Source organism: Balaenoptera physalus (assembly GCF_965194825.1).
Source record: "Balaenoptera physalus genome assembly, chromosome: 3".
Taxonomy (NCBI): domain Eukaryota; kingdom Metazoa; phylum Chordata; class Mammalia; order Artiodactyla; family Balaenopteridae; genus Balaenoptera; species Balaenoptera physalus.
Window position 1 is genome coordinate 116,493,995 of NC_138890.1, and position 12,894 is coordinate 116,506,888.

At 37.3% G+C, this 12,894-nt stretch overlaps 1 long non-coding RNA gene across 1 annotated transcript in view; it reads right to left on the bottom strand.

Moving 5' to 3' along the window:
* LOC309658639 overlaps positions 1-12,596 on the bottom strand; it is a 485,138-nt gene extending 472,542 nt beyond the window's left edge. The window contains exon 1 of the long non-coding RNA XR_014262346.1: positions 10,297-12,596. This is a non-coding gene — a long non-coding RNA (uncharacterized lncRNA). The remainder of the gene's footprint in view (positions 1-10,296) is intronic.
* Positions 12,597-12,894: the final 298 nt, after the last annotated feature.

The following is a 12,894-nucleotide window of genomic DNA, read 5'->3' on the forward strand; positions in this document are numbered from 1 at the left end:
TCTTGGCTGTTGTAAATAGTGCTGCTATGAACATTGGGGTGCATGTGTCTTTTCAAGTTAGAATTTTCTCCCGATATATGCCCAGGAGTGGGATTGCTGGATCATATGGTAACTGTATTTTTTGTTTTTTAAGGAGCCTCTATACTGTTTAACATAGTGGCTGTACCAATTTACATTCCCACCAACAGTGTAAGAGTGTTCCCTTTTCTCCACAGCCTCTCCAGCATTTATTGTTTGTAGACTTTTTAAAATAATTTTTTAAAATTAATTGATTATTTTTGGCTGTGTTGGGTCTTCCTTGCTGTGCGTGGGCTTTCTTTAATTGCAGCGAGCAGGGGCTACTGTTTGTTGAGGTGTGCAGGCTTCTCATTGCAGTGGCTTCTTGTTGCAGAGCACAGGCTCTAGGCGCATGGGCTTCAGTAGTTGTGGCTCGCGGGCTCTAGAGCGCAGGCTCAGTAGTTGTGGTGCACGGGCTTAGTTGTTCCACGGCATGTGGGATCTTCCCAGACCAGGGCTCGAACCCGTGTTGCCTGCATTGGCAGGCAGATTCTTAATCACTGTGCCTGTAGACTTTTTGATGTGGCTCTTCTGACAGTTGTGAGGTGATACCTCATTGTAGTTTTGATTTACATTTCTGTAATCATTAGCAATGTTGAGCATCTTTTCATGTGCTTTTTGGCCATCTGTATGTCTTCCTGGAGAAACGTCTGTTTAGATCTTCTGCCCATTTTTTGATTGCAGTGTTTGTGGTTGGTTGGTTGTTGTTTTTTTTTTTTTTTTAATTGAGCTGTATGAGCTGCTTGTATATTTTGGAGGTTAATCCCTTGTTTGTTGCATCATTTGCAAGTATTTTCTCCCAATTTGTAGGTTGTCTTTTTGTTTGTTTATGCTTTCCTTTGCTGTGCAAAAGCTTTTAAGTTTAATTCAGTCCCATTTGTTTATTTTTGTTTTTATTTTCATTGATCGAGGAGGTGGATCCAAAAAGATATTGCTGTGATTTATGTTAAAGAGTGTTCTGCCTGTGTTTTCCTCTAAGAGTTTTATCGTTTCTGGTCTTACATTTAGGTCTTTAATCCATTTTGAGTTTATTTTTGTGTATGGTGTTAGAGAATGTTCTAATTTCATTCTTTTACATGTAGTTGTCTAGTTTTCCCAGCACCACGTATTGAAGAACCTGTCTTTTCTCCATTGTATATTCTCACCTTGTTTGTCATAGATTAATTGACCGTAGGTGCATGGGTTTATTTCTGGGCTTTCTATCCTGTTCCATTGATCTTTAAGTCTGCCTTTGCGCCAGTACCATACTGTTTTGATTCCTGTAGCTTTATAGTATCATCATCTTTCTTTTTTAAGTATTAGTGTTTACTACTATGAAGTTCCCTCTTAGAACAGCTTTTGCTCCATTTCATAAGTTTTGGTTTGATGCTTACTTTTTCATTTGCTTTCAGATATTTTTAAATTTCATTTTTGCTTTCTGTGTTGACCTATTGTTTATTCAAGTGTGTGTTGTTTAATTTCCACATATTTGTGAAGCTTGCAGTTTATATCCTGTTCTTGTTTCTAGTTTCGTAGTATCGTGGTCAGAAAAGATACTTGGTATGATTTTTCTTTTTTTAAATAAATTTATTTATTTTTGGCTGCTTTGGTTTTTCATTGCTGTGCGTGACTTTCTCTACTTGCGGCGAGTGGACGCTACTCTTTGTTGTGGTGCGCGGGCTTCTCATTGCGGTGGCTTCTCTTGTGGAGCACGGGCTCTAGGTACACAGTCTTCAGTAGTTGTGGCACATGGGCTCAGTAGTTGTGACTCGCGGGCTCTAGAGCGCAGGCTCAGTAGTTGTGGCGTGCACGGGCTTAGTTGCTCCATGGCATGTGGGATCTTCCCAGACCAGTGCTTGAACCCGTATCCCCTTCATAGGCAGGCAGATTCTTTTTTTAATATAAATTTAATTAATTAATTAATTAATTAATTAATTTATGGCTGCGTTGGGTCTTTGTTGCTGCGCGCAGGCTTTCTCAAGTTGTGTTGAGTGGGGGATACTCTTCGTTGTGGTGCACAGGCTTCTCAGTGTGGTAGCTTCTCTTGTTGCAGAGCCTGGGCTCTAGGTGCGTGGTACGCGGGCTCAGTAGTTGTGGCTCATGGTCTCTATAGCGCAGGCTCAGTAATGACGCATGGGCTTAGTTGCTCCATGGCATGTGGGATCTTTCCGGACCAGGGCTCGAACCCACATCCCCTGCGTTTGCAGGCAGATTCTTAACCACTGTGCCACCAGGGAAACCCACTTGGTATGATTTTAATCATATTTGCAATTTCAATGTTGTTAAATTTGCCAAGACTTGTTTTGTGACCTAATGTATGATCTATCCTGGAGAATGTTTTGTGTACACTTGAGAAGAATGTGTATTCAACTGCTGTTGGATGGAATGTTCTGTATATGTCTGTTATGCTCATTGGTAAACTGTAATTCAGGTCCATTGTTTCTTTGTTGATTTGTTAACTGGATGACGTGTTGAAAGTGAGCTATTGAAATCCCCTACTGTTATTGTATGTATAGTTGTCTAATTTCTCCTTTAAGATATGTTAGTATTTGCTTAATATATTTAAGTTCTCCAATTTGTGTGCATACATATTTACAATTGTTATATCCTCTTGATGAGTTGACCCCTTTATTATTACATAATGATCTTCTTTGTCTCTTGTTAGTTTTTGACTTAAAACCTGTTTTGTCTGATATAAGTATGACTACTCTGTCTTTTGGTTTCCTCTTGCATTGACTATCTTTTTCTATGTCTTCACTTTGAGTGTGTGTGTCTTTAAAGCTGAAGTGAGTCTTTTGTTGGCTGAGTATACTTGCATTTGTTTGTTTGTTTCCTAAAAATCTGTTTAGCCACTCTATGCCTTTTGAGTGGAGAACTTAGTCCATTTACATTTAAAGTAATTATTGATAGGAAAGAACTTACAAATGCCTTATCCTTTCTTCCTTTTTGCTGTCTTTCTTTGTGGATTTGTGATTTTCCATACGTCTTTTTCTTTGATTTCCTTCTCTTTATCGTTGTGTATCTACTCTAGGTTTTTGTTTTGTGGTTACCATGAGGCTTACATAAAACATCCTATAGATATAAGTCTTCTTTAAACTGATAAGAACTTAACTTCAACAGCACACAGAACTTTACCCTTTTACTACCCCCACATTTTGTTTCTGGTGTCACAATTTACATCTTTTTATATTATGCTTCCATTAACAAATTATTGTAGCTATAGTTGTTTTTAGTACTTTTGTCTTTTTTTTTTAATTAATTAATTAATTTATTTTTGGCTGTGTTGGGTCTTCGTTTCTGTGTGAGGGCTTTCTCTAGTTGCGGTGAGCGGGGGCCACTCTTCATCGCGGTGCACGGGCCTCTCACTGTTGCGGCCTCTCTTGTTGCGGAGCACAGGCTCCAGATGCGCAGGCTCAGTAGTTGTGGCTCACAGGCCCAGTTGCTCTGCGTCATGTGGGATCTTCCCGGACAAGGGCTCGGACCCGTGTCCCCTGCATTGGCAGGCAGACTCTCAACCACTGCGCCACCAGGGAAGCCCCCAGTACTTCTGTCTTTTGTTTAGAGTCAAGTGATTAACACACCACCGTATGCTGAATTTGACTATATATTTACCTTTACCAGTGTGTTTTATACTTTTCTATATTTTTCTGTTACTAATTAGTGAAATTAGGAAAACTAATTTCCTGTTTCATTTCAGCTTGAAGAATTCCTTTCAGCATTTTTGGTAAGGCAGGTATAGTGGTGATGAACTCCCTCAGGCTTTGCATGAATGGGAAAGTCTTTATTTTTCCTTCATTTCTGGAGGACAGCTTTCCCAGACCTTTGCTGTGTATATTTGTGCTTCACACTTGTTCCCTCTTGGGTTGGGGGGATTCTTCAGATTGTATGCCGCTCTCTATCCTGCAAAGCCAGGCTGTGTGCTATCAGTGTTCTGTTTACTTTCCCTAGGGCAATGCTGATTGTTCAAGTTTGTGTGCCTTCTCCCAACCCTGCAGTCAGGCTGGGTTTCTGTACATTATCACTAAAAAGGCTCCCACCACCATCAGGGACATATGTAGATAGCCAGCCTTGAGGTGTGGGTGAGGTGTGTGGAGCATTGGGAGGGCCTTTGGGCCAGTTGGGGGATCTACAGGTGAGGCCTCCCCAGCGGCTCCTTGGCAGGCTTCCTGATCGAGTTTGTGGAGAGTTAATAGGATCCATGTTCCTGGTGCTGGTGCTGTCCTCCCAGCCACTCCCCAGCCCCTAGTTGCACAGCACTTGTCAGTATTTTACCCTCTTGTATGTATTCAATCTTGGATTTTTTTTTTTTTTCTTCAGCAGTATACTGGAGCTTCTCTGCTGGACTCCCAGACTTCCACAAAGGTACTCTCCTCCATGGGTGATTGTCTGAGTCACTGTTCTTTGGGGGAAAGATGGTAGAAAACTCTTTATTCTGCCATGTTGATGATGTGATTTCCTATTTTTATTTTTTATTGTGGTAAAGTACACATAATACTTATCTGAGCCATTTTGAAATGTACAGTGCAGTTGTGTTAAGTACATTCACATTGTTGTGTAACCAATCTCGAGAACTCTGATGATTTTAAAATAAGATTCCATTAGAACTTACTCCTTGAGTTTACTCAGTACTAATTTGTATGTCATCATCTGTTACCCTTCATACTATCATGCAGGAATCTCCTCAGTGCTAATCTAAAGTCTACTATAACTTCCTTGAGATCAGGTACTATAATGCTCAATTTAAAAAATTGTGAGTATCCTTTTCATTTCCTAACAGTGTCTCACAATGTATTCTAGTTCCTTTGTCCTTCCTTATAAATTTTAGAAGCAGCTTGCCCATCTGTAGGAAATATTCCTGGGATTTTCATTAGTATTTGCCACCTGGGCCTGGAAGGTTTTTTTCAGAACATTTTAAACTATGAATTCAGCATTATTAATGGTTACAGAACTACTTATGTTATTTATTTGAGCTAAAATGAGTTTGGGTAGTTTGTGATATTTGAGAAATTAGTCTACTGCGTTGAAGTTGTTAAATTTATGTTTGTAGAATTGTTTATAGTATTCTTTTATTATCCTTTTAATGTCTGTCCTTTTAATGTTTATAGGGTTTATAGTGATATCCCCTTTTTCATTCCTTTATTGCTAATTTCTGGGGGTTTTTTCCTCTTTTTTTTTTTTTTTGATCAGTCTTGCTAGAGGTTTATCAATTTTATTGATCTTTTTAAAAAACCCAGATTTTGGTTTTATTGATTTTCTCCATTCAAGTTCACTGACTTTTTCTCTGTCATCTTTATTCTGCTTTTGAGTTCATCCAGTGAGTTTTTAATTTTGATTATTGTATTTTTAATTCTAAATTTCCATTTGGTTCTTCCATTTTATATATTGTGTTTCTTTGCTGATTCTTACTTTCCATTTTAACATTTGTTTCAGGAGTGTTCAGAGTTGCCATTTGAGCAGTTTTATAATATTTCTTTGAAGTCTTTGTCAGATAATTCCAGTGTTTGTATCATCTTGTCATTGTCATCTTTGAATATGTTTTCCCACGTGGGTTGAGGTTTTTGTATTTTTTCATATGCCAAGTAATTTCAGATTGAATTTCTGCACCTTTGTTGTATGACACTAAGAAGCTGTGTTAAGTCCTCTAGGGAATGTTGGTATTTTTATTTTAGTAAGCAGTTAACCTGGCATGTTCCAACCTTTCTCCTGTGACTGTGGTTCCAATGTTGGTTCACTTTTAAAGCCTTAGCAGTAGTATTTGAATTTGTACCCTGTGTGCCACTGAGTAGTTAGCCTTGGACCTGAGTGAAATTTTATCTGTTAGCTTAGTTCTCAGTGTCTTTAGTATGCTAATTAGGATAAGATCCATGCATATTCAGGTGAGAGGAGTGAGCTCAGGAGTTAATATAAAACTTTATGTGGCTGTTTTCCCCTTTCCACTATGTTTTTCAGTGCTTTCTGGTTCTTTGGGGCACCCCTTTTGGATCTCTGATTAGAAACCACGTATTTCCACAGTTGTTCCACCTCTGGTGTCAATTGATGGGAGGTAGACAGAGGGAGAAAAACAGATATAGGCTTTGGATCTACCATCTTGCTGCATTAACTCCATCAAACGAAGAGGAAGTGTTTGTTTTCCTTTAGAGTTTTGGCTCCTGCAGTCTCCTGTTGTTAGCCACTGTTGCTGCTGCCACCATTGCTATTGGCTATCTTGGAGTCTATGGTATGAGAGAATGGAGAAAAAGGAGCAAACCCTTCTACACCCCAGGGATGCTTCCATTTTCTCTGAACTTTAAGGGTTCCTTTTCTGACTCTTCTAGACAGAAATTGAGGGCTTTTCCTGCATCTTTCTCTGTCTGCCTGACTGTGTTCATTTCTAGATTTGAGGCTGCATTGGATTTAGGCTGGGGGTGGGAGTTACTGGAGGAAAAAGAAATGCTGAGTTGGTAGTGTTTTGAATTTTCTTTTCCCCCCTACTTTTTCTCTGATCCTCAAATAGCTGCAGTATCCAAGTTTTATAGTGTTCACTTGGAGAGAAAAGGTATTGTGTGTTTAATCCATCTTACCCCAAATTGGACCCCTATTATGTTTTGACAATTTATGTTCTGGGTATATACTCTTCATCAGATACTGATTTATAAGTATTTCCTTCAGTTTATGGCTTATCTTTTAATTCTCTTAACAGTGTCTTCTGAAGAGCAGAAATCTTAATTTTGATGAAGTACAGTGTCATGCTTTTGAAGACATAACTAAGAAGTCTTTGCCTAATTCAGGGTCACAAAATTTTTTTCTGTGTTTTATTCTAGAACTTTTATAGTTTTAGGTTTTACATGTACGTCTGTGATACATGTTGAATTTTGTATATGGAGTGAGATGCAGATTGAAGTTTATTTGGGTATGTATGTCAGATTTTTAACACCATTTATTGAAAAGATATCTTTTCTCCATTGACTGACTTTATACCTTTGTAAAAAATTGGTTTCCATATGTGTGTGTATATGTGTATATATATTTCTATTTCTGGACTCCAAATTCTGTTCTATTGTACTATTTGTTTTTTTCCCCCCGGTAAAATAAACATTACATACAATTTATCATTTTAGCCATTTGTAAGTGTACAATTCAGTGGCATTAAATACATTCACAATGTAGTATAATGATCACCATTATCTATACCTCAAGCTTTTAAAAAATTTTTTACTATTCTCAACATAAATTCTGTATCCATGAAACAATAACTCTCAATTCTCCCTTCCCAGCCCCTGGTACCAGCCCCTGATACCAGCCGCTGGTAACTTCTATTCCACTTTTTCTCTATATGAATGTGTCTGTTCTAAGTACTTCATATAAATAGAATCATACAATATTTGTCCTTCTGTGTCTGGCTTATATCACTTACATCATGTTATAGAAATACAAACATTTCATTCCTTCTTATGGCTGAATACTATTCCATTGCATGCCTATACTTAGAGGTCAGTGAGCTTCTTGGATTTGTAGATTTATGTCTTTCATCAAAATTGGGCCGTTTTCGGCCATTATTTCTTCAAATATTTTTTCTACCCTTTTTCTTTTTTCTTTACATTCTGGGACTACTACAGTTCATATGTTGATCCACTTGACGGTGTTCCACAGGTCCCTTAGGCTCTGTTCACTTTTCTTTATCCTTTTTTCTTTTTCTGTTACTCAAACTTACTAATTTCAATTGTCCTGTCTTCACCGCTTCTTTCTTCTGTCTGGTAAAATCTGCTTTTGAACCTCTCCAGTGAATTTTCCACTTAAGTTGTATTTTTCAGCCTCAGAATTTCTTTTGATTCCTTTTTATGTCTTGTTTTTATTGATATTCTCATTTTGTTCATATATTGTTTTCCTGTTTTTGACCATGTCTTCCTTTAGCTCTTTGAGCCTCTGTAAAACAGTTTTGTTGTTGTTTTTTTTAAGACAGTTTTTAAAAAGTCTTTGTCTAGTAAGTCGAATGTCTGAGCTTCCTCAGGGTCAGTTTCTGTCAATTAATTTTGTTCCTTTGAATGAGCCATACTTTCCTGATATTTTGTATGCCTGTGATTTTTTTTTAAACTGCACATTTGAATTTTTCAATGTGTTAACTCTGGAAATCAGATTCTCCCTCTTACCGGGAATTTTCTGTCTTTTTTAATTCTTGAAAGGTGTTTCTGTGGTGGGGATTAGCTTGAGATGAAAGCTTCAAGGTCTCTTCTGGTCTTTTTTGAGCCTCTGTCTTTCCCTGGGCATGTGTGGTAGTTCACTAAACTCCTCTCAAATGAGGAAATGTTTCAAAAGGGGGAAAAGGTCAGGAGAAAAAAACTCAAATGTGTACTGTTCCTTTAAATCTCCTGGAAGCAGTTTCTGTCAAGGTGGGTTGAAACAGTGGTGGCCAGACTCTGTGCTAGCCAAAATTTCCCATAAAAGCTGAAAACTTTTTTTTTTTTGCTTTTGAATTTTATTTATTTTTTATACATCAGGTTCTTATTAGTCATCCATTTTATACATATACATGTCAATCCCAATCTCCCAATTCATCACACCCCCACCCCCCACCACTTTCCCCCCTTGGTGTCAATACGTTTGTTCTCTACATTTGTGTCTCAATTTCTGCCCTGCAAACCGGTTCTTCTGTACCATTTTTCTAGGTTTCACATATATGTGTTAATATACGTTATTTGTTTTTTTCTTTCTGATCTATTTTACTCTGTATGACAGTCTCTAGATCCATCCACGTCTCTACAAATGACCCAATTTCGTTTTTCTTAGGGCTGAGTAATATTCCATTCTATATATGTACCACATTTCCTTTATCCGTTCGTCTGTCGATGGGTGTTTAGGTTGCTTCCATGACCTGGCTATTGTAAATAGTGCTGCAATGAACATTGGGGTGCATGTTTCTTTTTGAATTATGGTTTTCTCTGGGTACATGCCCAGTAGTGGGATTGCTGGGTAATATGGTAATTCTATATTCAGTTTTTTAAGGAACCTCCATACTGTTCTCCATAGTGACTGTATCAGTTTACATTCCCACCAACAGTGCAAGAGGGTTCCCTTTTCTCCACACCCTCTCCAGCATTTGTTGTTTGTAAATTTTCTGATGATGCCCATTCTAACTGGTGTGAGGTGATACCTCATTGTAGTTTTGATTTGCGTTTCTCTAATGATTAGTGATGTTGAGCAGCTTTTCGTGTGCTTCTTTGCCATCTGTCTGTCTTCTTTGGAGAAATGTCTATTTAAGTCTTCTGTCCACTTTTTGATTGGGTGGTTTGTTTTTTTACTATTGAGCTGCATGAGCTGCTTATATATTTTGAAGATAAATCCTTTGTCCGTCGATTCATTTACAAATATTTTCTCCCATGCTGAGGGTTGTCTTTTCGTCTTGTTTATGGTTTCCTTTGCTGTGCAAAAGCTTTTAAGTTTCATTAGGTCTCATTTGTTAGTTTTGTTTTTATTTCCATTTCTCTAGGAGGTGGGTCAAAAAGGATCTTGCTGTGATTTATGTCATAGAGTGTTCTGCCTGTTTTCCTCTAAGAGTTTCATAGTGTCTTGCTTTACATTAAGGTCTCTAATCCATTTTGAGTTTATTTTTGTGTATGGTGTTAGGGAGTGTTCTGATTTCATTCTTTTACATGTAGCTGTCCAGTTTTCCCAGCACCACTTATTGAAAAGACTGTTTTTTCTCCATTGTATATCCTTGTCTCCTTTGTCATAGATTAGTTGACCATAGGTGTCTGGGTTTATCTCTGGGCTTTCTATCCTATTCCATTGATCTATGTTTCTGTTTTTCTGCCAGTACCATATTGTCTTGATTACTGTAGTTTTGTAATATAGTCTAAAGTCAGGGAATCTGATTTCTCCAGCTCTGTTTTTTTCCCCTCAAGACTGCTTTGGCTATTCGGGGTCTTTTATGTTTCCATACAAATTAAAAAAATTTTTTTCCTAGTTCTGTAAAAGATGCCATTGGTAATTTGATAGTGATTGTATGGAGTCTGTAGATTGCTTTGGGTAGTGTAGTCATTTTCACAGTATTGATTCTTCCAATCCAGGAACATGGTATATCTTTCCATTTGTTTGTATCATCCTTAAATTCTTTCATCAGTGTCTTATAGTTTTCTGCATACAGGTCTTTTGTTTCCCTAGGTATTTTATTCTTTTTGTTGCAGTGGTAAATGGGAGTGTTTCCTTAATTTCTCTTTCAGATTTTTCATCATTAGTGTATAGGAATGCAAGAAATTTCTGTGCATTAATTTTGTATCCTGAAGCGTTACCAAATTCATTGATTAGCTCTAGTAGTTTTCTGGTGGCATCTTTAGGATTCTCTATGTATAGTATCATGTCATCCGCAAACAGTGACAGTTTTACTTCTTCTTTTCCAATTTGTATTCCTTTTATTTCTTTTTCTTCTCTGATTGCCATGGCTAGGACTTCCAAAACTATGTTGAATAAGAGTGGCGAGAGTGGACATCCTTGTCTTGTTCCTGATCCTAGTGGAAATGCTTTCAGTTTTTCACCATTGAGAATGATGTTTGCTGTGGGTTTGTCATATATGGCCTTTATTATGTTGAGATAGGTTCCCTCTACGCCCACTTTCTGGAGAGTTTTTATCATAAATGAGTGTTGAATTTTGTCAAAAGCTTTTTCTGCATCTATTGAGATGATCAAATGGTTTTTATTCTTCAGTTTGTTAGTATGGTGTGTCACATTGATTGATTTGCGTATATTGAAGAATCTTTGCATCCCAGGGATAAATCCCACTTGATCATGGTGTATGATCCTTTTAATGTGTTGTTGGATTCTGTTTGCTAGTATTTTGTTGAGGATTTTTGCATCTATATTCATCAGTGATATTGGTCTGTAATTTTCTTTTTTTGTAGTATCTTTAGTTTTGGTATCAGGGTGATGGTGGCCTCATAGAATGAGTTTGGGAGTGTTCCTTCCTCTGCAATTTTTTGGAAGAGTTTGAGAAGGATTGGTGTTAGCTCTTCTCTAAATGTTTGATAGAATTTACCTGTGAAGCCATCTGGTCCTGCACTTTTGTTTGCTGGAAGATTTTTAATCACAGTTTCAATTTCATTCCTTGTGATTGGTCTGTTCATATTTTCTATTTCTTCCTGGTTCAGTCTTGGAAGGTTATACCTTTCTAAGAATTTGTCCATTTATTCCAGCTTGTCCATTTTATTGGCATAAAGTTGCTTGTTGTAGTCTCTTAGGATGCTTTGTGTTTCTACGGTGTCTGTTGTAACTTCTCCTTTTTCATTTCTAATTTTATTGATTTGAGTCCTGTCTCTCTTTTTCTTGATGTGTCTGGCTAAAGGGCTATCAATTTTATCTTCTCAAAGAACCAACTTTTAGTTTTATTGATATTTGCTACTGTTTTCTTTGTTTCTGTTTCGTTTATTTCTGCTCTGATCTTTATGATTTCTTTCCTTCTACTAACTTTGGGTTTTGTTTGTTTTCTTTCTCTAGTTCCTTTAGGTGTAAGGTTAGATTCTTTATTTGAGATTTTTCTTGTTCTTGAGGTAGGCTTGTATTGCTATGAATTTCCCTGTTAGAACTGCTTTTGCTGCATCCCATAGGTTTTGGATTGTTGTGTTTTCGTTGTCATTTGTCTCTAGGTATTGTTTGATTTCCTCAGTGATCTCTTGGTTATTTAGTAACGTACTGTTTAGCCTCCATGCGTCTGTGTTTTTTACGTTTTTTTCCCTGTAATTGATTTCTAATCTCATAGCGTTGTGGTAAGAAAAGATGCTTGATATGGTTTCAGTTTTCTTAAATTTACTGAGGCTTAATTTGTGACCCAAGATGTGATCTATCCTGGAGAATGTTTTGTGCGCACTTGAGAAGAAAGTGTAATCTGCTGTTTTTGGATGGAATGTCCTATAAATATCAATTAAATCTCTTTTGGTCTATTGTGTCCTTTAAAGCTTGTGTTTCCATATTAATTTTCTGTTTGGATGATCTGTCCATTGGTGTAAGTGAGGTGTTCAAGTCCCCCACTATTATTATGTTACTGGCGATTTCCTCTTTTATAGCTGTTAGCAGGTACCCTATGTATTGAGGTGCTCCTGTGTTGGGTGCATATATATTTATAATTGTTATATCTTCTTCTTGGATTGATCCCTTGATCATTATGTAGTGTCCTTCCTCGTCTCTTGTAACATTCTTTATTTTAAAGTCTATTTTATCTGATATGAGTATTGCTACTCCAGCTTTCTTTTGATTTCCATTTGCATGGAATATCTTTTTCCATCCCCTCACTTTCAGTCTGTGTCCCTAGGTGTGAAGTGGGTCTTTTGTAGATAGCATGTATATGGATCTTGTTTTTGTATCCATTCAGCGAGCCTGTGTCTTTTGGTTGGAGCATTTAATCCATTCACGTTTAAGGTAATTATCGATATGTATCTTCCTATTACCATTTTCTTAATTGTTATGGGTTTGTTTTTGTAGGTTCTTTTCTTCTCTTGTGTTTCCCACTTAGAGAAGTTCCTTTAGCATTTGTTGTAGAGCTGGTTTGGTGGTGCTGAATTCTCTTAGGTTTTGCTTGTCTGTAAAGCTTTTTATTTCTCCATCAAATCTGACTGAGATCCTTGCCAGGTAGAGTAATCTTGGTTGTAGGTTTTTCCCTTTTATCACTTTAAATACGTCATGCCACTCGCTTTTGGCTTGTAGAATTTCTGCTGAGAAATCAGCTGTTAACCTTATGGGAGTTCCCTTGTATGTTGTTTGTCGTTTTTCCCTTGCTGGTTTCAGTAATTTTTCTTTGTCTTTAATTTTTGCCAATTTTATTACTGTGTGTTTCGGCATGTTTCTCCTTTGGTTTTTCCGGCCTGGGACTCTCTGCGCTTCCTGGACTTGGGTGGC